The 16,111-nt window shown below is 47.5% G+C and overlaps 1 long non-coding RNA gene across 1 annotated transcript; it reads right to left on the bottom strand.

Moving 5' to 3' along the window:
• Nucleotides 1-9,030: 9,030 nt before the first annotated feature.
• On the bottom strand, nucleotides 9,031-16,098 carry LOC128828664 (uncharacterized). The gene is made up of 3 exons (XR_008443221.1): nucleotides 16,032-16,098; nucleotides 14,024-14,150; nucleotides 9,031-10,801 (listed from the first exon to the last, which is right to left on the bottom strand). It is a non-coding gene; the product is annotated as an uncharacterized LOC128828664 (long non-coding RNA).
• Between the last annotated feature and the right edge of the window lie 13 nt (nucleotides 16,099-16,111).

Here is a 16,111-nt window from a genome sequence, read left to right as displayed (position 1 = left end):
TATAATGCTCTAAAATCAAGGCTGGTAGGAAAATGAGACTGACTACTGTTGGGGGCAGTCTATTCAGAGAAACGAGCGAGAGACTGGCTTCTTGGGAGAGGTGCTAACGATTGTATTTAAAAAGCATTTTTTGATTGTACGATTTGATCTACACCGATCCCCTGTGTTAATTCATAAATAGGTTACCAAACTTACTGGTTGAGCTGTAAAGAACACATTTTCTTGTAGATACTCACCTGCCTGCCTGATAAATGCTGACTTAATTTTTGAGCAACCTGTTACCTGCAATAAGCCCTGAGAGAAATGAACAGTTGCAGCAGTTAATTCATGAGAAACATTAACCGCCCATGGCCAGACCCCCCCAAGTTGTCAAGTCAAACTGTAACGACTTATGCAGCTGAAGTATTTATTGTTCACAAATTTGGTTTTTTTCCCACCTAGTTGAACTCCCCTTGCGGGATCACTGTGCTGTGTTAATTGGCAGCTGTGACCTTCACTTGTTTCAGATTAATTCAATAATCCCACTAGTTCCAGAACCCAGTAGAGTTTCCTGCCAGCAGTCTTCGGAATGGGGGGAACCTGGAGCCAGAGATCCTATTTCATCTGAGGATTCCTCCACCCCACGGGGTCTCAGGGCCTATTTTCTTTGCCTGAGTGTGCTGCAAAGGGGCAGAGCATTGGCCAGGAGTGGGCCGCCCTCTTGATATTCAACCTAAACACTCCATCTCCTCAGTTCATCCCATGCTCACCCTAAATAATTCCTTTCTCCTAAGTTTTTACACCTTTCAAATAGTGGTAGACTGTTACAGTATTCTCAGTTCAGTCCTCTCTGTAGCTTTTAATCTTTCCTCATGGGTCAGTCTGTCTAGTCCAGAAGTTGCAGACTCCAAGCACCTGCTAAGTAAAGAATTCAGACTAGAGACAAGCCCTTGATACAGTTTCTGGGCAGAATGATGATTTTACTCATGACTGATGCAAGGACTGTTGTTCATAAGCTGATGCTTTAACTATCAGCCCTATTCTGTAGCAGGAGGCCCCCCCTGGTCACAGACAGAGTAGCAAAGGCAGTTAATGGAGAATTGCTTGATTTCCCCAAGGAAGTGGGAAGTCCTAATGAGATGCATTTGTCTGGCACGGGTCTGTGCCTCTCTGCAAGAGAGGCTAGGTGTTTTGGCAGGCTACCTGCTTGCTGTCAGGCAGTAAAGTGAAAACCTTTGTTAGAGACCTGGGTCATGTCAGGCCAATAAGCACAGCAGCCTCCAGGCTTGGCAGCAACAGGGGCTGTGAATCAGTCTGAGCTCTGTTGGCAGTAACCCTTGGTAAAAACTTTTTTAATATCTGTTTCAGAGCCGTGTCCTCCAGCCACAGCTGGAGCAGATGATTTAGTGGATTTCTTAGGGTGAATGGTCTGTGGGTGTCAACAGGTCCATAGACAGCAAGAGGTGAGCATTGTACACAATGGTTCCCATGGCTGGGTGGTAAAGCAGTTAGCTGGTCCTGGGTGTTTTCCATTGGCTATGCCATACAAAGACTCTGTGTACTAGACCTCATGGACTGGCCACCCTGCCAAAACGGGGGCCAGCAGGGGCAGTTCATCAAATGGTGAAAGCAACAGACAGGAGCCTAGAGTTCTATTTTTGGCTCTGCCATTCGCTCCCCATGTGGCTCTGGGCAAATCCCTTCCCTGCTCTGCTGCCATTGTAAATACAGGATAATACCTCACACGGGTGAGGCTTCATTCTTCATTGCTTCTCAACTGCAAGAGAAGTGCCAGCTCTTTTGGAATCCCATCTCAACTGTGGTAGTCTGCATACCACTCATCTGTCAAAGGGGATATTTCGTAGCGTACGTTGGGACAACGTGCTGCCGGAGCCCTCAGCATCGAGTTGGAGAGAAAACGTGACCCCCAACACCACATGCTTTGTTGATTTTAGGATGCCACATCAAAGGGGGTCATAACAAAAGGAGGGAAGTGAATGACACAGGAGGGAAAGCCATTTGTGTGCATTGAACAGCATCTCACAAAGTGTAGGCTCACTTTCTTCCTTCCGTGGGACTGGCCATGCCCTGCATAGTACTTATCAGTTCATCCCTTTATCTCCTACAAAAAACATGTTTAGATTCTATCAGTATATTACAATGTTACTCTAGCAGCTCGTAAAAGGGATGGAGTCGGAGCATAGTTTACTGCCTAGAAGTCCTGAATGCGGTACTGTGGCATTGCATCCCTCCAATCTCTAATGATACACACACATTAGTTCCATTTCATTCTAGCAATAAGCCAATAACTTGCAGCAGCAGCAGCGACAGCATGGGCTGTCGGTTGCTGCAAAGTGCTGTAACTCATCCAATGAGCTCTCTATTTCTACAGCATCCTACAATCCCTAGCAGGTGATAAAATCTCACTTGTATGTGGAGCAGATGCTAAGCATCCCTGTGACACCTGAATTATGGCAGAAATAGCCCAAGAAAGAAGGTGTGGGAGGGAACCCTGTAAAGATAAATGTGGCTGAATCAGGCTTCACACATTAGACAGTAAATCCCCAATGGAGGCGGGAAATTGAACCTCAGGTGAAGAAAAAGAATCAGAATTCCAGATTCAAAAGTGGGATCTCAATGCCCAAGCTGTTTTCCTCACCCTGTCAGTCACACCTGTCCAGGGTGCCAATGTGATTCTATAAGCCTGCAGCTCGCTAGAAGACCTGTCCATGCTCACCCGCCTGCTCTACCATGTTAAGGTGCATACAGGAGCTACCAGTTGAACTGAATCAGTTTGGAAACGGATGTAGCTGAAGCAGTGCCGCCTCCTTTATGTGAGCACTTAAATCCGCTTAAGGTAGCTTTGTATTTATTTAGCACAAGCCAGTAAGGAATTGACTTATGCCACAGAGATGTGTGCTTCTCTCAAACTGATTTAAGAATGTCCACACAAGCAGTGTGTGGGGAAGGTTGCACTGATTTAGCTACATGAGTTTCTAAACCAATTCAGCTAAACTGGTACAGCTTTTTGTGTTTAGACAAGGATTAACGAAGAGATCATGCAGGCACACAGCCTTATGTATCCCAAGTGCATATCCTGGGGCGTATAGTTTTGGGATGTGGGTTAGGCACATGCCTAGCATAGTGTCTCATGGCTGTGCACTGCTGCTTTGGAGATTTGCAGCTGTACAGACAACGTTTCTGAATGTAAGGACCTGGTCCACAGCCCACTGAGGTGAGTGGAAGGATTCCTGTCTCAGCCACATTCGCATTAAATCCCCTTTTGGAAGAGGACTGAGTTGCATATTTGGTCAAATTGTGCTTCTTTTGCATGTGTGGGGAATCTGGTATATTGGTGCTTTGTTTCTGATGCTGGTATGTCAAATGTCTCCCTGCATTGGTCATGTATGAGGACTCAAGTAAAGCTGGCTTTACATGGCCATTTTCTGCTCAATGCCATGGCAACACCAGGAACACATGATGGTGAAGGATTTTGATGCTGAATCTGAGATACAAAGTGCCTTCAGGAAATAGAAAGCATTTACAGAGGTTTAATAGGAATTAGTTCCCTTGTTAAGCTGCCACCATGTTTGCTGTTGAAGTTGGGGTGCAGGGGAAAGTGGTAACTGCTACTTTGACTCGGAGTTAGAGGGATTCCTTTTGCCAATCTAGAGCTGGTTTGTCCCAAGATCATTCTCTATTGTTATAGGAAACCACAGTTCAGCCCTGCACAAACCCCCACACTCTAGAGCTAAACATAACCATCTCTGCTTAGAGTCAAACCTGGGAGAGCCAGAGAACTTGGCAAAACAAAGGAAAATCTTTATGGAAGGGGCCCTTATGGTGTAGCATTTTCTTTTTGTTTAGTTGCTTCATGGTTTCTGCTGCTGTTTTGTTTTCCTCCTGGACATAGTGTGACCAGATAGCAAGCCTGAAAAATCAGGACGGGATGGGGGGTAATAGGAGCCCATATTAAAAAAAAAAAAACAAACCAAATATCGGGACTGTCCCTATAAAATCAGGACATCTGGTCAACCTACCTGGACACGTTGTCTGGTGTTTATCCCATTGTTTTGTCTCTAACGCCATTTGGCTCTAGGATGTGAACAATAATCTGGGACTGGAGAATGTTTAGGCTGAACAAACTCCACGTTTCTGAGAGGGAGACTCCAGTGCCGAGGCATCTTCCTCACCTCTCTGGAAGCACAAACAGCCTAGATTAGCTAATGACTGACAGGTAGGCGGGCAGCTGGGGAGCCTCTGTGTAGTCCAAATAATAACTGGTACATTTTTGGCACTGTAAGTGATGGCCAGGGGACATGGGCTGGCTTGATTGATGGATTTGAGCCCCCTATGAAAAGGTACCTTGTGATAATTCTGTAGGGGACAGCAACCCTGATGGGCAGAGGAAGGTGAAGTTGAGAACAGTAATGGAAACAGGAAATAGAGGTGGATTAGATGTGTCTGGGGTTTAGTGTTTGCTAAGACTCTTGAGTGTCTGTGCATGCGTGTGTGCATCCTTAGGTGTGGAACAAACCTCTGGATATTAAGGCATCCTAGCTAGAAACTCTGTGTGGCCCGGTATGTCTTGTGCTTTGGTGTTTGTGTTACATTGCAGTTTGCTGTGCCACCCATTGCTCTCGGTGAGCAAAAATTTAAATCCGTATAAATAAAAAGAATTACATTAGAACAAAGGCGGAATTCAGTGGAACTTAAACTGAATATTGCACCATCATTTGTGACATTTTAAAACCAGGCTGGACAAAGCACTAGTAAAGATACGAGAGGGCCAGTCCTACAGTAGGGAATGGACTAGATGTGACCTCCTTGATCTCTTCCGTCTCTAGCTTCTTTGATTCCATTCAATGAGTGGTGCCATCTGTCATTTTCACCTTGAGTGAAGGCTACATTTGCTAATGCAACAATGGGATTGTCCAGAAGGATTTGGCAGCATTTCCTGTGTTAACAGTAAAACACTGGGACTTCTTTCCTTAGCACGTAAGGCGACAGGATCTTCATCCTCTGAACTTTCTCCCACCAATAGCTGTATGTCTGAGTAGTCAGTTATCGGAACGGGTGCGGGCGGAAGGAAGGGTAAGAAAGGAACTCTGTCAGCCCATGACGTGAAATCTTTTGCATTAGGAGACTTGGCACTAGTTCTGGGTCTTGGAACGGGATGGGATGAATTTCCCATGGTCAGCTCTCATGCATGCTCAGCTACTGGCCTACTGACTGAGAAGTCTATTCTGCACTCTGTGCAGTGACATCCTGCATCTTGGGAACCATGTGGCACTTGTAAGTCACCTCCATAAAGAACTGTCTGGGCTGTTATACTGCACTAATCGTGGAGGTGTCTAAATATCCCTGTTGGGGATCTGGAATTTCCCATCTTTTTTCCAACTACAGAATATGTTGCAGCTGGAAGCCCCAAGCTCTTAAACCAGTGCACTGTATTTGGGTCCTGGTGGATTTTCCATCACTCACGAGTTTTAAATCAAGATTGGATGCTTTTCTAAAAGATCTGCTCTAGGGATTATTTTGGGGAAATTCTATGCCCTGTGTCATACAGGAGCTCAGATTAGATCATCAAAATGATCTTTCTGGCACTGGAATCTAGTAATTGCATATAAAACATGACTATCAAGTAGTGGTAGAGTGTCCCTTATTCACGATTGAGTAGGATTTCTAAAGCATCTGTCAGCGGGTTATCTAGGCACTGAACTGCAGTCTATAGTGCAGCTCCAGTCTTGTTCCAGTTGCTCAATCTCTTTCTTTGCCTCCAGCAGGGTTCATTCCTCTTGCTGGTGCTGGGACAATGCTGTTTAGAGGAACGTTTTGATCTTGGCCCTGGTCTTTCTCTTTTAAGCTGGGCTGGTTCTGTGGCAATGCAGCAGTTTACGAGCACACCAGCACTGCAATAACCCTCCTACCTCCCAGGATCTGAAAGTCAAGCTGGATCCTCTACCACGAACCAGAGACATTTGACAAAGGGCCACATGAAACCTTGGAGGCCCTGTGCAACGCTTGCTGTATTCAGTGAGTCGGCAATAGCATGAATGGCTAGTCCTGTGCATGGAACTTGGAGAACAAAGTGTTACGGGTGCACAAGGAACAGAAGCCCGCTCAGTCTCTCTTAGCTGCATTGGCTCTAACAGATGTAATATGTAAATAAATCATCAGTTCTTCTGATAGGGAATGCCCAGAGGGACCAGGCCTGCTGAGTAAATGAGAGCTAGTTTACAAAGTCACACGGCAGAGTGGAATTATATGTTAAATTCTCAGTTTGTTGCTGCCTAGGTGAATCCTTTTGGTAAGGATCTTGCTGCCAGGTAGTAAGCGTATTGAAAAGAATTCCCAGTTCTGATGGGATTGATCTGATGCGGCTAAGTTTTTTGTTTTGTTTTGTTTTTGAGTCAATTCAGTGGTTTCAGCTGAAGGCTTTTGGAAGGAGGACCAGCGTGATTCTTAGTTTCCAGTGTCACAAAGAAGAGGAAGTCTGAAACGCAGCAGTGCTCTCCAGAAAGAGTCCTCAGCATTTGCAGGCTACAGTAGAACAGTGTTCACAGGATGGAAAAACTAGATTGTTTTGTGACCTAATATACGTTGAAATCCTTCTTCTGGATGTGAAGCCATGCCAGATAGGTCATGTGTGAAGGCATATAATCTGAAACAGCTTGGGTTTATGATAACACCAACTCCTTGGCCAGCATATTCTTGCTTTTATGCTAATGTGTTTTCGGCAAAGCAAAGGGAAAGAGAACACGTGTCACTAGTGTAATAGTTAAGGGTCTGGTCTGGAGGTGTGTGCCCTTAAAGACATCATGCAGCTCTGTGAAAGAAGGCACAGGGGAAGCAACAGCTAAATGCTATTTGACAATCCTCTTTCTACCCCTCCATTCTGTGAGCCCTTGACACATGCACAGAACAACTCCAGGGCTAGGTATGGCCTGGGGGGGGGGGGAGGCATCAGAGCACCCTGCTCCCTTCCGAGGTCTGCAGTGGGGACCTGAGAGTAGCAGATGATAGCCTGCTGCATCCGCAGTGCCTCAGAACACGGCGCATCCAGTGCTCAGCAAAAGCCTGTCCGTTACCTCTCCTGGGCCTGCCAGAACCCACCGGCGAGAGAGCTAGGCCCACAGGCTGCTTATACCCTGATGACTTGGAGGGCCTGAGTGAGCCAAGAGTGCCGTTGTCGAGATCTGTGTGTGGCATGGTCCAGCTCCTGCCAGACCCCACAGGGGCTTCTCCAGGTGGGAACCAGATGGGATGGTGCTGCTATTGCGGTGGAGCATGTGAAGATGCATTCCAGAACTGCAGAATATATAGGAACTGGGTTTGTGCAAGTCCCTGTGCGCATGACGTGGCCCTCCTGGCTCAGGGCCCCACACCTCAGCTCAGCCATGTTTTGTATTGTTTTCACAGGACTTTTACAGCTGCCCCATATGAACCTGCAACAAGTGGCTGGAACTGCTCTGCTAGGAGATCAGTTTTATTCCACTTTCTTTTCTGACACTGGGCTCTCTTGACATGGGGTTTTTTTTGGGGGGGGGAGGAGGAGGGGAGGATGGGGGGCACTCTGCTGCCTTGTTTTGTGTGTCGCTGCTGCCTCCTCTGAGGAGTGGGGCTTGGTGCTGGCTGTCAGGGATAGGAAGGAAACTCAAATCTTTCCCCAATCTCTTCAGGGAGGCCCCCCTGTTGATATTCAGGCTTCTGCATCACTGAGGAGAGTCTCACTGGTGTCCAGCACCTGCAATTCCCACCAGATTCTGTGGGGGGCCCCCTGGGAAAGTGCCTGTTTGCAGCCAGCTGTTACTCAGGGGCAGACATGATGGGGTCTGGTTCTGAGCTCCCCAGGCTGGTGGGAAGGTCCCCATTGCCCTTCTCCCCCTCCCCATTTCCCTTTAGCCTGGGGCAAGTCAAAGCTGGCAGGGGAGATGAAAGGCCCCAGCCTGCTGTGCTGCAGCACCTGCTAGAGGCACTATAACATCACGCATCTCATTAACTGGGGAGCATGCCTCATTAATTCTGAGCAGCGATTCCAACAGGAATCCGTGAGCCTCCTCTGTGCTGAGTGCTCTGACTGAAATTCACTAATGAATACAGAGAAACATACACAGTGACGCTTTCATCCTATGCTCCATCTTTTTCTCTGATCCTGTGATCAGACAGGAGAGACGCCCCTGCCAAAGGCCTACCCTCACTTTTACACTTACAGATTCTTCATGCTCATTCATTTCCCCACTAAATTTTAAGCTGGGCGGAAACCATTTGCTGAGGGGCTCTTTAGATCCCATCTTCTCCAACCATCTGCATGGGAAGCCTTGCAAGAAGGGCTGAGAGAAGAGAGAAATTCCAACCTACTGAGATCTCCACAGGGGAGAGGATGAAGCATATTAGGACTCAAGACAAGCTAGCGCTGAAAAGTTCCCTGTTCATTTTTGGGGGTTTGGGGGACTGGTTTATTGGAGCTGTCAGCAAAGATTAAACCTATTGTGTTACATACCCAAGCTTCTGGCATGCCATTGCAAATCTTCCACTGGCATAAAAAAATGGGAGCAGCATAAGCTATGTCAGTGGGAGAAGCTCTCCTGCTGACATAGTGCTATGCACATGAGCACTTATGTCGGTGTAACTTATGTGGCTCAGGGAGACGGAATATTCACTCCCGAGTGCCATAGTTTTGTCAACATAGGCTGTAGTGTAGACATAGCCTTAAAAACACCTTAATGAACAGCATAGAGTCAAGGCTGATGTAGTTAGGTCAACATAGTGTCAGTGTAGACACTGCGTTGCTTATGTCGACTGTTACTGGCTTTCAGGAGCCCTCCCATAATGCCCCACACTACAATCGATACAAGCACTCCTGGTGAGGACACACACTGCTGACACAAGAAGCAAAGTGTAGGCATGCACAAGTGATGTAATTACTGTGGCGGCTATATACCGACATAAGTTAGGTCAATTTAACTTTGTAATGTAGACATGGCTTGAACTAAATACACGTTGGGAAAGATTGTTAAGCAGACGTAAAAAGAACAGGAGTTCTTGTGGCACCTTAGAGACTAACAAATTTATTAGAGCATAAGCTTTCGTGGACTACAGCCCACTTCTTCGGATGCATACAGAGTGGAATAAAGCAGACGTGGTAACACATGGTGGAGATGGTCACTTGGAATGAAGTGGGCAATTGCAGGTTAGATTGGTTTCAGAGTAGCAGCCGTGTTAGTCTGTATCCGCAAAAAGAACAAGAGTACTTGTGGCACCTTAGAGACTAACAGATTTATTAGAGCATAAGCTTTCGTGGACTACAGCCCACTTCTATATGCATCCGAAGAACTCCTGTTCTTTTTGCAGGTTAGATTGTTATGCATAAAGGGGTTGAAGTGGGCAATTAAGGGTATCAGGCAGTGTGGTATGTTACAAACTGTTGTAGTAAGCTATAAAGGCAAATTGTTAAGTCAATGGTGTCTAGCCGAGCTATGAATTTAAGTTCACAATGTTACCTCATGACAGGTTTCAGAGTAGCATCTGTTACAATTGTTAAGTTCACAATGTTACCTCATCTATATTCTCTCTCATATCCTGGGACCAACATAGCTACAATAACACTGCAAAAAAAAAAAATAAAAAAAAAAAATCAAATACATTATGAATGTAAGCTGTTCGTTGTGACCCTTGTGATGATTGAGAATTTCCAATTTTCCAGTGCTTGGACACTTCTCTTATCAGTGTTTTACAAATGACATGCACATTTATGCATGTCACAGCATTATACTTAGATAACATTATCTTACATCAAGAAGGAAAAATTTTAAATACATGATAGGAGAATGTGATTATCTCAAAGTTCCCCATTAGCAGTTGTTAAAAGATAAATTAATCATCTAGGGAAGTAACCAACGAACAAAGAAAAAGCTCATTGTTTTGGGGTACAGTTACTGTGTCAGATAAGAACACACCTTGTGTACTCAAAGGCTGTCTACATTTACCATCTTTGGGGGAGGAGGAGGTGGGTGTGGGTGTATATGGATTCAGTGGGGGTATCGTGAAGGCGGTAGGATAGTATTTAATGTATCAGCCCAATGATTTTGGCAAAGCGTCTTGAAGTCCATAGAAATTAAAACAGGAAAATGTCTACAGATCATCTAATCCAACTGCTAACGGAGCTCTAGGGAAAAAATGCATAAACAGAAAGGTATTGGCTCTGCTCCTCAGAGCCCACACAGCCGCTAGTTTATCTGATCTTGCAGACAGCATACTGTAGCATTAACAACATGTAAAACTGGCTGCCTGGGAGAGATGCTGGGGAGATTGCACTCTGGTGTTCTAATCTGAAATTAGAAACTGAAAGTAGTATCTTGGTGAAAGATAAACCTGTAACTTTAATCCTTCTGTGACAAGTTGCAAACCAGTATCAGTCACTTGATTTGGGACAGCTTGGCAGCTGGAATAGAAGGAAGTAATGCAAATGGAGCCCTACTGACACAGGTATAAATCCTACATGAGCCAGGGGTTCTAACTGACATTTGGTCTTGCATCTTTAAGTAGATAGTCAGTGGCAGACTAATTCACATTCGTAGTCTGAACAGTGCAGTGTTACTGTATATGCAAATACACTTTAAGATAAAAAAATTCTGTATTTCAGCTGTTTCCAAGCACTTCAACAAGTTTGGAGTCTCAACTGGTCACTAGTAAGAATCTTCCCATCCCTGCCGCAATGTTCTGTTTGTGCATGTGCATTTAGGTTGGATTTAGTGGTTGTTTGCAGTGTAAAGCAATTGAAGGCAGTCTTGGTGATCTCCAATGCTGTGTTTTCATTGTCCTAAATGGAGGGGATTGCAAAATACAAATAAGTAGCAGAAATGGTGAAGGCTAACTGAGACTTTAAACATTCTTTCGGTTTTAATCATCTTGGGTATTGTTTGTAACTCGGACAAAGAAGCTTGTTCAAAAAATATGAGCTAAGATTTTCAACAGCAACTTGTGATTTTTTTTGGGAGTCCCGCTTGAGACCCTTTAAAGGATCTAGATTTCCCCCCCCCCCCCAACAGATGGCAGGTGCTCAACACTCCCTAAAAATCAGGACTCTTTAGGAGAGCCTCAAATGAGGTTCCCAAAAATGGAGGGCCCCCTCTCCCCAAAAAATCATTAATCACTTCTGAAAATCTCAACTGTGATTTTTAAAGACCATCCAATATGCTAAGTGTTAATAACACAGACTTGCTCCCAGTCTGCAGTACAGAGTGATTTTTCTCCTGTAAATGTCAGTATATTTCTATATCCATTTAAGGGTTGTTAACAAATAAAACCGAGAGGGAGGAAGCTGATAACCAAAGAGCTGAAGGGGGAGGGATGGACACCTAGGGTATATCAACTCTGTAATGTAAGCCCAAGATTAGTAGCACTCCAGTAAACAGATCCTGGGGTTGTTAACCTTACGCTTGAGCATCTATACTCATTTGTAACCCCAGGTTAGGAATTTCTGAACCTTGGGCCCGAACCTGGGCTCCAGCATCTACATTGCCCGAGCCCAACTATGCCTATCCCACACTTCCTAGCACCATCCCAAAATGTGGCTGCCGTAGTCCTATGTTTGTGGTGCAGTGTGGGAAAACTTGACTGTCTAGAGCAGTGCTTCTCAAAGTGGTGGTCCGCGGACTGGTGCCGGTCTGTGAGCCATCGGCTGCCGGTCCGCGGCGAGTTTCCTCATAAGAGTGTTGAATAGGATAATAATATGGCACCAGTCCCTGGCACATTGGAGAAAAAAATTGCCTGTCCCCCACATCAGATAGCTTGAGAAGCACTGGTCTAGAGGACAAAGTTGGCCCATGGCATTGTGGGATATTTTTGGCAGACTCCCAGAGCACAACTCCAGTGGGGATGCATCTACATTGCAAAGCAATAGGACTTGAACCCTGGGTGGCAGCTTGACTCAGGCTTGGACCCTCCACCCCCTGGGTTAGTGCTATTTGCGCATAGATGGAATGGGGGGAGGTAGGCTTGAGTCAGAGTTCAAATCCTGGGCTACAATGCAGTGTAGACGTATGACCTCTAATGGAAACACACAACAGTATGACATTTACAATAGGCACTCTCTCAGGCTCTCACAACTGAGGCCCAATCTGGCAGGGGCTGAATAACCCTCCTGAGACTTTATCCAGGGCAGAGATTACTACTTTCTTCAACTCCAAGGAAAATATATTTATCTTTAATCAACTTCTTCTAGATAAGCCCAAAGCAAGATCAAGTGTGTGGAGGAGAGAGCATTCCTACCAGGCCAGTTCTGCCATGTGAATACAGCCATACATCAGGCAGAAAGACATACACGTTGAAGGATTTGTCACACACAACACCAGAGAAAATTCAGCAGAGTGTTGTTGCTTAAACCGCACTTTTTGGCTTTCTAACCATGCTGCAAAGGTGAAGCCTGTTACATAAGTACCAACCCAGTTACTCATGACTCACCGTGGAGTAAAGAAGAGTGAAATTTGGGCTCAGCAGCAGCAGCCCAAACTCCCAGCCATGTGCTCTAATCACCAAGCTAGGGAACCTTAAACCTTTTCACAGTATGGACCACACCTGAATAGTCTCATGGACTAATTCCTCTGTGGTTTGTGAGCGGGTGGACCACTTTCTCACCCATTCATGATTGTGTAATATCCCTGTACCAACTGCAGTAACTGTTTACATCGAAAATTAACAGTGGGAAACTATTTAATACAAATTAGTAGATGGAAAAAAGGAGGAGAGCCAACACCAAGTGACCAGCCAACTCTCTGCAGACCACTGGCAAGTGCTCTGCAGTCCACCAGTGCTCTACGGACCATAGTTTGAGAGCCTCTGCACCAGGTTACCTATCAATAAATATAAAACTGAAATAAATGGTCTGGTACTGGAGAAGGAGAGGCAAAGATTTTGGGAAAGAATAATTGTTTACTTATAAGGCATGTTAGAATTATAAACTCTGTATTAAAAGAGTTTGTATAACTCACAATCTGGCAGCAGTGGGACTGTGCAAATATCAGACAAAATTATTGGAAGTAGTTCTCTTGGTTGCCAGGAAATGCGTTGTGATGCATTAGCTCAAGGACAAACATTTAAAGAATGGAGGAAAAGCATCAAAGTCTGTATCCCACTGGAGCAAGAAGACGACCAGACCTTTGGAACATAGATCTGGACTGTAATCTTAGGCACTGAAAAGGCCAATGGTTAACATAGCATACCCTCTCCTGCACATCGCAGGGCTGAACTCTAGTAGAACTGAGCTTTTTTTGTCAGGAGTTCTGTTGGGAGTGAATGAAAGAATGCTAGTAAAATTAAGATTTTTAAAAGAACCATATCATTTTCAAGGTGGCTTTTAGCCTACGTGTAGAACTGACTTGGCCAGCCAACCAACACTAAAAACAAATGACTGTTTCAGTAAACCTTAGATATATGACTTATGCACTTCTAACTTTAAGAAGTCAAAGCTAGTATGAGCGTGAAACTATTTATTCTTGTTATAACTTTTAAAAGTGATATAGCTTGAATATCACCCAAAATGTAAACTTCATCAAAACAATAAAACAAATCAACACTGCAGGGTGTGAAAGCGAAACATTGCAGTACAAAGGCCCTGAACTTGCAAAGACTATGCACTCAATAGACCTATAGACCGTGCACAAAGTTAACCATGTACTAGAATTGGGCCCTAGACATTAAATCTAACTGCAGATGAATGTGAAACTGACTTCTGATTTTTTTTCATTGTAAACAAGAATGTAAACATTGACCAATAAACTGGATTTTAAAATATACGTGTTTTAAAATATTGTTATAGCATCTTGGATAAAGATATCTGTATACAACATTTTTTAACCAGGGCCTTGAAATTAAGTGATGAATTCAGATACATAGTAAAAGTTCTGAGATTCAAATACTGTCACATCTTAGCCATTATATGAAAAACATTTTCTTTTAAATCTGTAAAGGTTATGAAAACAAACTTGCAATTTCACCTTAACTAAATTAATTTCCACAGACTTACAGCAATGGCATGGCATACCTCTACTCAAAGGAAAATACGTGTAGCTTTCCAGACTGCATGATTTTGGAAAGGTCCCAAATTCTGGCTCTCCAACAGGTTTAGCCTATTCCTCAAAAAGGTCAGCCTGTTGCAGAAGCCCTTCATCCTACAAAAACAAGCACCTTCACAACTGCAACCTAATGAGGAAGTGGGGGACTTGTAGCAAAAATTGCATGCCCTCCCAGGCCAGATCCTGGTACCAGGTGGGGTTAACCATGGCTAGCTGACACTATGGTCCTTGTCTACATTAACTACAAAGTTGGGGTCAGCATTGCCTCAGCTAACTAGATCCTTAACATTTGTGTTTCTATACAAGAATGTTTCCTAATGTTGAGAAGGCCTGTGTGTGCAATAGGGACAGCATTGGTGACTGGGGTGGCACAGGGTGAGGAATTTGGGCTGCTCTACACATGGTTTTTGGACTGCTGTCATCTATCTTGGTTTAGAAACCAACAGTTAAACGGGTGCAACTTTGCAGGGCAGTTAGCCAGGTATAAAGGTGCTCATCCCAGTATTCAAGGCCCTGTACATCTCCTGCGCTCCAAAGTGTTACATAAATGTGACATTCTTAGTTATTTAATAATCTGCCATCATTCAAATTCCCTTTTATTCTCCTATCTGCTGCTGCTCAGCTTGGCTGTTCAGTGTCTGCCGGTGTGTGACAGTGGTCTGGGTCTGGGATGGATCTGTGCATTTGCAGGGCTGGGCACTCTGCATGGGGGTAGAGAGGGAAGGGGACTCCTGTGCACAGAGAGAGGGTGCCAGGGGGGAAGGGCTGCCTGGTGGAGGGAAGTGGTGGTGCAGTGGCACTGGTCCTGGGTGCAGGGCATGTTAGTACCCAGGGGTGGGTGCAGAAGCACTAGTGCTGGGTGCCAGGCACGGGGGGTGAGGAGGCCAGGTGCCAGGCACTGGGGGGACAGGGGATGGACACGGGGTGAGGGGGACTGGGTGCCGGACACAGGGGGCTGAGCACTGGGGGGCGGGGGGCTGGGTGCCGGGCACTGGGGGAAGGGGGGCCGGGCACTGGGTGGAGGGGGGCTGGGTGCCAGGCACTGGGGGGCGGGGAGCCGGGTGCCAGGCACTGGGAGAAGGGGGGCCAGGCACTGGGGGGAAGGGGGTTGGGCACGGGGGGAGGGGGGCTGGGTGCCAGGCACGGGGAGCTGAGTACTGGGGGGAGGGGGGCTGGGTGCCAGGCACTGGGTGGAGGGGGGCCAAGGGCCAGGCAGGGGGTGAGGAGGCCAGGTGCCAGGCACTGGGGGGACAGGGGATGGACACGGGGTGAGGGGGACTGGGTGCCGGACACAGGGGGCTGAGCACTGGGGGGACGGGGGCTGGGTGCCAGGCACTGGGAGGAGGGGGGTCGGGCACGGGGGGGAGGGGGGCTGGGTGCCGGGCACTGGGAGGAGGGGGGTCGGGCACTGGGCGGAGGGGGGCTGGGTGCCGGGCACTGGGAGGAGGGGGGTCGGGCACTGGGAGGAGGGGGGCTGGGTGCCGGGCACTGGGAGGAGGGGGGTCGGGCACGGGGGGGAGGGGGGCTGGGTGCCGGGCACTGGGAGGAGGGGGGTCGGGCACTGGGCGGAGGGGGGCTGGGTGCCGGGCACTGGGAGGAGGGGGGTCGGGCACGGGGGGGAGGGGGGCTGGGTGCCGGGCACTGGGAGGAGGGGGGTCGGGCACTGGGCGGAGGGGGGCTGGGTGCCGGGCACTGGGGGGCTGGGGGCCGGGGGCCGGGGGGGGGGTGCGGGCCCCCGGGAGCGGGGTGCGGCGAGGGGCGGCGGCCGGGGCCGTGTGGGGAGTGAGCCGGGCTCCGGCAGCTCGTCACGCCCGCGGGGCCCGGAGCGGGGCGGGCTCCCTGGCCGCGGGGCCCGGCAGGTGGATGTCGCCTCCCCGGGGCCCCTCCCCCGGCCGCGTCCCGTCCCCAGCCCGACTCCGCGCCGCCTCTTGCCGCCGCCCGCCCGCTCCCAGCTGACGGGGGCAGCCCCTTGTTTACCGGCCAGGGAGGCAGCGGCGAGCCCGGCGGAGCGGCGCGGCGCGGGGCGAGCCCGGGCAGGACGAGCGGGCAGGAAGGGG

The sequence above is a fragment of the Malaclemys terrapin genome, chromosome 24 (genome assembly GCF_027887155.1).
Source record: "Malaclemys terrapin pileata isolate rMalTer1 chromosome 24, rMalTer1.hap1, whole genome shotgun sequence".
Classification (NCBI taxonomy): Eukaryota; Metazoa; Chordata; order Testudines; family Emydidae; genus Malaclemys; species Malaclemys terrapin.
Note: the sequence above shows the minus strand (reverse complement) of the source record. Positions and strands in the feature narration are given on the sequence as shown.